Source organism: Nicotiana sylvestris, chromosome 2 (assembly GCF_000393655.2).
Source record: "Nicotiana sylvestris chromosome 2, ASM39365v2, whole genome shotgun sequence".
Lineage (NCBI taxonomy): Eukaryota > Viridiplantae > Streptophyta > Magnoliopsida > Solanales > Solanaceae > Nicotiana > Nicotiana sylvestris.
This window is the reverse complement of record NC_091058.1, coordinates 204,997,826-205,007,279: the sequence shown is the minus strand read 5'-3', so window position 1 is coordinate 205,007,279 and position 9,454 is coordinate 204,997,826. Positions and strand designations below refer to the sequence as shown.

The 9,454-nt window shown below is 37.1% G+C and overlaps 1 long non-coding RNA gene across 1 annotated transcript; it reads left to right on the top strand.

The window, feature by feature from the left end:
* Positions 1 to 1,388: 1,388 nt before the first annotated feature.
* Positions 1,389 to 8,587, top strand: LOC138886555 (uncharacterized). Its single transcript, XR_011405580.1, has 3 exons — positions 1,389 to 1,512; positions 2,433 to 7,916; positions 8,146 to 8,587. It is a non-coding gene; the product is annotated as an uncharacterized lncRNA (long non-coding RNA).
* Positions 8,588 to 9,454: the final 867 nt, after the last annotated feature.

Sequence of the window (9,454 nt, the reverse complement as noted above, 5' to 3'; positions counted from 1 at the left end):
GTTCCTGCTGTAGCTGCCTCTTGTTCACGGTAGCCTTAGATTATATAACCCTGTTTATGTACTTTTCAAATAGAAGATGTATTTGTTTCCTATCAGTTTTGAAATCTCTACCCTTAGAAAGTCATGATTTGTACTATTAGTCCTTGGGAAATATATAAGATTTGAATAATTCCTTTGTTTAATGTATTATTAAGTTAAATGGAAATGAATAATTATTAATTGACTTACCTAACGGATTGGGTTAGGTATCATCACTTAGGTCTATAGATTATTCCATGGGTTGGTGGAATCATTTATGTCATTGTAAGACTCTCTCAATTAATATCATTACCAAATTATGGTCTGGCTTTTGTGGTTTTCCTGACCTACAAGTCTACTCCTTCCTCTCCACAAGTGAATGAATACAGAAAATAATTAAGTTTCTGCTATTTGAATATCATAGGCAAAGCTACAATCAGTCTATTTCTCTTCAAAAACATCAAATTTAATTCAAAATCTCAAACAAGAAAATAACGCCACAATTATTTCACAGAAAAATCCCATCAAAATCTCACAATTAAGCTCAAACAAGAAAAGAACCCCACAATCTTTAACAGAAAAAGTTGTAAATATGTCACTCAATTAAAAAGTTAGTACATATGGGAATAGAGTGCTTCAAAGTCGAATTTTCTATATATTAACAAGAAACAAATATAAATTGATTCAGACATATATTTCAGAACGAACTCTCTCATATCACAGTTAACATCATTTAAATTCTAATTCCGCCACTTACGTCTCCTATTTTCCTCCACCGCCATCCATGCCATGTATATAAGCAGTGGCGATGATCGCAGCACCAACTCTCGTGTCATTGCTACCAGGGGCATATACAAAAAATTTCGTAAGTGATATCGTATTTACATAAAAAAAAATATAAGTAGTACTATTTAATACTCTCTCCGTTTCAATTTATGTGAACTCATTTAACTGGGTACGAAGTTTAAGAAAAGATAGAAGACTTTTGAACTTGTGGTGTAAAATGAGGTATATAAATTTTGTGTGGCTATAAATCATTGTATAAAGGTATATTGTTTCCAAATAAGGAAAGAGGTCATTTTTTGGCACGGACCAAAAAAAAAATAGGTTCACATAAATTAAAACAGAGGGAGTAGCATTTTTTCCACAAGCTGAAGAGCCTTGGTGCAATGGTTTAGTTGAAGATTATTGCTAAGGGAGGTGTAGGTTTAATTCTCCTCAGCCTCAATATTTTTAAGCAAAAATGTTCAATCAAAGATGTTTTCTATTTTATATTTATATTTATTATTATTATTATATTGAAAAGCGAAGATGGTCCACCATCTGAGGGCATTTTTGACTTTTCATAGCTTATAATAGACGTGGCCACTCATCGAACTCTCAAATTCTTTATTTTTCTTCTTCATCTAGAACTAGAACTAGAATTTTCCCTCACTTCAGTTCCCCATCTCTAGCATCTTCGTTGTCTTCTTTGTTGGGTCTCACAATGTTCATGTTAGTATTTACTCTCTTTTTAATTTGTTTTTCATTTTTTGTTGCTTGTTGCTTGTTGCAGTGGAGTTTTGCTTCTTTTTCCCCCTTTATTTGTTATGCGTATTTTATATTTCTTTTAGTTTTCTCTTCTTTTGTTTTCCTTCATCATTACCTAGTTGGTGTTGTTGCTTTCTTTCCATTGTCGCTTTTCTTAACTTTTTTGTATTAGGAAAAATTGCATTTATATATGCAAGTGACATATTGAGACATGTGGACTGATCAAATAGTCAAAGAATTATAATTAGTCAAGCGGCACGGGTAGCAGTAGAAACGAGCAAAGGCAAATAAAGAGGCGGGGGAGGACATTTGAAAGATTCAGCGCCCGTACCTATTTAAATCATTTATCAAAAGGAATGGATCTGACCATAATAAAGAGCGCAGATACGGAATTCGACAGGCATTAAATACTGGATACGTTAGAGAATTTGTATTGATTACAACGATTGTGTAACGTAGCATTGAATGTCTTTAATTATTCATAATAGCCTCGTTATGATTTGGAAGAAAGGCATATCTTCAAGATACCTATAAAAGGGAGGAATCTGGTCACTTGTAAAAGCAAGAAACAATCGGAATATACTTTGATTCACTTGTTTTTCTCCTGATTACACTCTGTTTACTCTAAATTACTTTCTTCTACATATTCTTTTGATTATCAGTAACCTGCGTTCTTCTAAATTCTAACTTTGACTGAAAGTCTATTTTTTGGTTAAACAAATTGGTTCTGTTACCGGGAATCTGATAATCTATTTTCTTTTCACTTGATCTTCCTTGTTACATCAATTATGTCGAATAACAATGACAACACCCTAGGAAACCAAGAGAACCAACAAAGTCAGGGAGGCCCACAAAATATTAACATTCAAGTTCCTACTTCGCAGGACTCTCCACGGCAATCTCTTGAGGGTACTCCTGATGGATCTCAAATAAACGAGTATGCTCAATTTGAAAATGCTGAAACTGTTGATGAAGCTTTGCAGAAATTAATTACTGCTCAGGTCAACAAGTTGTTGAGGCGCTTGTTAACCAGTTACCTATTGCAACACCCACACCTTCTCCAAATAATAACACTATAGAAAACCCTCGTTCCGGGCTTGTTAACACAGGCAGCGGTGGAACTCCCAGTAAATCGCAGGAGAGAGAACCAGGTAATGTAATTAATTCTGATTTACAAAATTTAATACTAACCTTGCAGAAACAACTCAAGGAGCAAAGTGAACGCATAGAGCAGATACCCGGGGTGCCGCCCATAATCAAAGGGGTAGACATGGATAGATATTCGCAACAACCCTGGAAGCCGAGTGTTGCCCCACTTCCAATTCCAAAAAAGTTCAAATGCCTGATATTTCAAAATATGATGGAACAACAGACCCATGAGACCATGTGACTGCATTCACAACGGGCATAAAAGGCAATGATTTGACTAAGCAGGAGATCGAATCGGTATTAGTCAAGAAATTTGGTGAAACACTCACCAAAGGAGCACTAACATGGTATTCCCTTTTGCCTGAAAATTCTATAAATTCTTTTGCTGAGCTTGCAGATTCTTTCATCAAAGCACACTCGGGAGCCCAAAAAGTGGAAAAAATAATGGAGGATATTTTCAAAATTAAGCAAAGAGATTCAGAATTGCTTAGAGAATTCGTGGACAGATTTCAATGCAAAAGAATGACATTGCCGCGTGTACCCAATAACTGGGCAGCTATAGCTTTCACAAGCAATTTGAATGAAAAAAGCTCGAAAGCTACGAGGAGACTCAAGGAAAGCCTTCGAGAATTCCCAACTACAATGTGGAATGATGTTTATAACAGGTATAGCACGAAGTTGAGGATTGAGGAAGATATTATTCCCCGATCTCAAAAAGAGGAAAGTATACGTTTAAGACGTGCAGAGAATGAAAAATGATCCGGTAAAAATAGGTACGAGCCCTATATGGGACCTGCGGGGAAAGACTCGCGGTCAAAACAGGATAATCAAAGGCATGATCACAGATCAAGAAACAGAGAATCAGGTTCTTCATCAAAATTTAGGAACGAGCGAAACAACTATGAGTCACGGGATGATGATAGAAATTTAAAAGCGAGATTCGGAGGTTACAAGTTCAACGTCAGCACCTCCGAGCTCGTAGCTATTTTGAGAAGCATGGGAGATAAGGTCTGATGGCCCAAGGAAATGAGATCGAATCCAAACAGGCGCAACCCTGACCATTGGTGCGAGTTTCATAATGATCACGAGCATAAAACAGCAGATTGCAGATTTTTACAAAGTGAAGTTGATCATTTATTAAAACAAGGATATCTTACTGAGTTGTTCAGCGAGAAAGGCAAGAAAGCTTACATGAAGAACAGGTAGGAGCCTCCAAAACCACCTTCTCCCAAAAGAACTGTTAACGTTATAAGTGGGGGTGAAGACATCAATGGTGTGTCATATACTGCAGCTAACAAAACTTCCAAAGTAACTATTATCCAAGGGAAACGGGTGTCGCATGTTCTAGAAGAAGGCAATATTACATTCAATGATGCAGATACATATGGCGTATTAATCCCTCAAAACGATGCACTGGTAATATCTTTAATTGTGCATGATACTAATATGAAACGAGTTTTGATTGATCCAGGTAGTTCCGTGAACATTATTTTGTTAAGAGTGCTATGTGAGATGCAAGCTGAAGATGGAGTAATACCAAAGGCACATACTCTATCTGGATTTGATAATTCCAATGTCGTCACAAAAGGAGAGGTAACACTCACCACTTTTGTTGAAGGGGTCGTCAAAGATACAAAGTTCCAGGTAGTAGACATGAAGATGGCTTACAACATGATTCTGGGGAGACCATGGATCCATGAAATGGATGTTGTTCCTTCAACTTTGCGTCAAGTTATCAAATTTCCATCGCCATGGGGAATTTGTCAAATTCGCGGAGATCAACATATGTCCAGGCTATTAACTCTGTTGCAGATACAAGCACGAGAAGTGGAGGCAAACAACAATCACAGAAGGCAGTTGGGGACATCACAACACAAACCTCAACTGAACAAGCGCGAACAGATGTAGACTCAAGGCCTGATACCATTCAAGAACCAGAAGAGAATGAAGATATCAAAACAACGATAGAGGAATTAGAACCTGTCGTGTTATTCGCTCAATGGCCTGATAAAAAAAGTCTATGTCGGAGCTAATCCTGACCAAGGAATGAAAGGTAAGTTAATTGAATTTTTGAAAACTAACATGGACTGCTTTGCTTGGTCCCACTCTGACATGACAGGAATACCACCGGAGGTGATGACTCATAAACTAAATGAAGATCTGTTATATCCTCTTGTGAATCAAAAGAAAAGAAAGCAGGGAATTTTCAAGAATGAGGTGATTCAAGAAGAAGTCCAAAAATTGCTAAAAATTAGTTCCATTCGAGAGGTGAAATATCCTAACTGGTTAGCCAATACTATTGTGGTTCCAAAGATAAATGGTAAGTGGCGGGTTTGTGTAGTTTATACAAATCTTAACAAAGCCTGCCCTAAAGATTCTTTTTCACTACCACACATAGATCAATTGATTGATGCAACTGCAGGTCACGAATTGTTAAGTTTTTAGATGCATATTCAGGTTATAATCAGATTAAAATGGATCCGGCAGATGAAGAAAAAACTTCATTCATAACAGACAAGGGGCTTATTGTTATAAAGTAATACCCTTTGGTCTAAAGAATGCAGGTGCAACGTATCAGAGGTTAGTTACCAAAATGTTTCAGGAACATTTAGGAAAGACAATGTAGGTATATATAGATGATATGCTTGTTAAAAATTAGTACTCAAAAAATCACATATCACACTTATCTGACACATTTTCAATTTTGCGCAAATTCAATATGAAGTTAAATCCCGAAAAATGTGCATTTGGTGTTGCATCAGGCAAGTTTTTGGGTTTTCTTGTTTCTAACAGTGGAATTGAAGTAAATCCTGCATAGATTAAAGCATTGAGGAAATCTCTGACATACTTTCAAACAAGAAAGAAGTTCAAAGATTAACAGGGAGAATTGCAGCCTTGGGAAGATTCATCTCTAAATCATTAGAGAAGTGTTTTAAATTCTTCTCAGCTCTTAAGAAGCAGGATCATTTTGAATGGAATGAGGAATGTCAACAAGCACTTAGGAATTTGAAAACGTACTTATCAAATCCACCTTTATTGGCAAAACCAAAGGCTAGAGAAAAGCTACTCCTCTACCTTGTTGTTTCGGAGGTGGCGGTAAGTGCTGTTTTGGTCCGAGAGGAGCAAGGTAAACAATCACCTATCTATTACGTAAGTAAATCTTTGTTAGATGCAGAAACAAGGTATCCTCAGTTAGAAAAACTTGCACTTGCGTTAATCATGGCATCTAGAAAGTTAAGACCTTACTTTCAGTGTCATCCTATAGTTGTGGTAACTATCTACCCTTTACGTAACATATTACATAAGCATGAGTTATCAGGTAGGTTAGCTAAGTGGGCAATAGAGTTAAGTGAATACGAAATTGCATACCAACGTAGAACTGCTATAAAATCATAAGTATTAGCTGATTTCGTGGTTGATTTTAGTCAGGGAATACAGTTAGAAGCAGAAAAAGAATTACAGGTATTCAATGGAGCTAACCTAGGAACTTGGACTTTATTCACTGATAGCTCATCTAACGTGAGAGGAGCAGGTTTGGGGATAGTATTGGTACCACCTACAGGTGAAACCATTCGGCAAGCTATTAAATGTCATTTCATAACTAACAATGAGGTAGAATATGAGGCTATGATTGCAGGTTTAGAACTGGCACGGGAACTTGGCATAAATCAGATTATAATCAAGAGTGATTCACAACTCATAGTTAATCAAATGTTGTGGACTTATACAGCCAGGGAAGCAAGGATGCAGCAGTACTTGAAAAAGGTACGGGAATTGATAAAATAGTTTCAAGATTGGAAAATTTGAAAAATACCCAGGGACGAAAATCTTGAAGCAGACGCCCTGGCAAATCTCGCATTTGCGGCCGACATGGGAAACGATGCAAATGCCTCAGTAATTCATTTATTTCATTCAGTTCTTGATCCTGATTCGAATGAGGTAAATTTTAATAACTTAACCTGGGATTGGAGGAACGAAATTGTTGCTTTTTTGCAGTGTGGAACCGTCCCTAATGACAAGAAAAAGGCTTATGCGCTTCGAAGGCAGGCCGCTCGGTACTGCTTAAAACAAGGCAATCTATATCGTAAAATGTTCAGTGGACCCTTAGCAAGATGCCTTGGACCTTCGCAAACAGAGTATGTAATCAGAGAAATACACGAGGGTCATTGCGGGAATCACGCAGGTGGAAGATCACTAGTAAGAACCTTAATTAGGGAAGGTTATTACTGGCCTGAAATGGAAGAGCAGGCAGAAAGTTTCGTGGCCAAATGTGATAAATGCCAGAGGTACGGTAACAATATGCATAGACCTGCGGAATTATTACATCCGGTCATTGTGCCATGGCCATTTATGAAATGGGGAATGGATATAGTAGGTCCATTACCGCAAGCAAAAGGACAGGTAAAATTTTTGCTTGTTCTCACTAATTATTTTACTAAATGGGTAGAGGCATGTGCATTCAAACAGGTGTGAGAAAAGGAAGTCAGAGACTTTATTTGGCTAAATATCATATGTCGATTTGGCGTACCAAATGAGATCGTATGTGATAATGGTCCTCAGTTTATTAGAGCTTAGATCACGGAATTTTTTCAAAGCTGGCAAATTAAAAGGATTGCGTCAACACCCTATCATCCAGTGGGTAATTAACAGGCAGAATCAACGAACAAAGTCATTATCAACAATTTAAAGAAACGACTAGAGGAATCAAAAGGAAACTAGCCTGAAGTGTTACCTGGAGTTTTATGGGCATATCGCACAACTGAAAAAACAAGTACAGGTGAAACACTGTTCTCATTGGTTTATGGAGCTGAGGCTTTAATTCTAGTTAAGATAGGGGAACTAAGTACATGGTTCACACAGGCGACACAAGAATCTAATGACGAGGAGATGCGGGTCAACCTAAATTTACTCGAGGGGCGAAGAGAAGCTGCTTTAATAAGAATGGCAGCACAAAAGCAAGTCATAGAACAATATTACAATAGAAAAGCACGCCTCAGATTCTTCAAAATTGGGGACTTCGTGCTTAAAAAGGTTTTTTAGTCTAGAAAGGTAGCTAACATAGGGAAATTAAGTCCAACATGAGAAGGACCCTACAGAGTGCGTAACGTTGCAGGAAAAGGAGCATATGAACTGGAGACAATGGATGGCAAGATACTACCTTCGCATTGGAATGCTGTTCATTTAAAGAGATACTATTTCTAAGGAAAACCCACGGTCAGGTATAACCATTTTAAATTTTATTTTTGAATTGTTAAAATTTTACTAACGATTTTAGATGATAGGCAAAACGCTAACCCGTACTAAATGATGAGTCATGACCTGTAAGGCACATGGAGTAACCTAAAATTCCTGGCCTAAGGTTCCAATTATTCTGATAGAAATGCAAACGGGTTATGCAGTCTTCATCTATAATCGTCCCTCCGAGTCCCATATGTTTTTCATTTTCAGGAAAAGGACCAAACGAGAGAAACTATCAAGTGCTCGAGGCTTCATACTTCAACACTCAAACACTTGGGGGACTACATAATATACACGGACATGTGTATAAAGAAGACAAAGAAGATTAAGGAAAAATCAAGCCTGAAAGAGTCAAGTGTAGAGTAAAAGTCATAAAGCCACGAGCTAAGGCCAAAGAAAAACCTCACTATAGTTAGGGTAAAGTCTATGTACTAAAACGGGTTATAAGGAAAAACCTTGTGTCTGTTATTCTTCTTTTAAATCTGTTATAAGAAAAACAGTTACGAGAAAGTTATAGATGTAATTCAAATACATGTTAAGTTTTATTCGAAACTAGACAAGGTTCAAAAATAAAAACTTGTCAAAGTTATTTCAGAGAAATATGTGTATTCCTATTTCTTTTGTCGTATGATAATACCATTATGAAGTTGAGACGTCTTCTTCATTAAGTATTGGAATATAAAAGGGCCCTCTTTTATAAAACTCATGTTTAAATTAATCATGAGGTTAACAGAAGCATTTTTTGGAAAACAAAAATGCAAATTATTCTGTAAGTCCTTAAAAATAAAGGCGAGAATAAAGCAAGCAGAAGGTTAAGATAAAAAACTTCTTAATATGTAAAAAAAAAAATCTAAGACTAAGTTCGAACTTAGTCATAAAACTACGAAATTGTTTAGATTACCCCATTAAAAGACTTGGGGATTGATGTTCCTAAAATCAACCCTCAAATGAAGTTAAGGGTTTGATTACAATCTTCCAAAATCAAAACAAAAATAAAATCATTTGAATGATTAAAACTGGTCACTGAGAAGTTTGTGGTATTGAGGCAGGAATGTCGATAGCAGCAGGCTCAATTTGGGCAGGTGCACCAGCAGGCGCGGCTTCAACTTGGCTTGCAGCAATGGGCTCGATCTGGTTTGAAATAGTCATGATACTCGTATCAACTTCATCATTCATGAGAGCTTCAGCCACGGGAACTTCATCCACGGGAGAAGGGAAGTCCTGAGTTTGTTGAGCTTTTTCAATGGTTTCGTTGATTTTAGCTAACTCCAACTCCAGGTTGAAGTTTTCTTGGCCAGCTTCAAGTAGGGTATCACGACGGGAATTCAAAAAATCCCAACTTGCCTCAACATCAGATTTTTCTTCAAGGATCTCATAATCCTTTTCCTAAGCAGCGATCTCATTTTTTAGCTCTTTATTTTCAGCCAAGGTGGAGCTGTGGGAAGCTTTAAGAGAGGCGTGGGAGCATTCTAAAGCACACACCTTATCAGCAGATATTCTGAGGTCTTCTTGTGCTTGA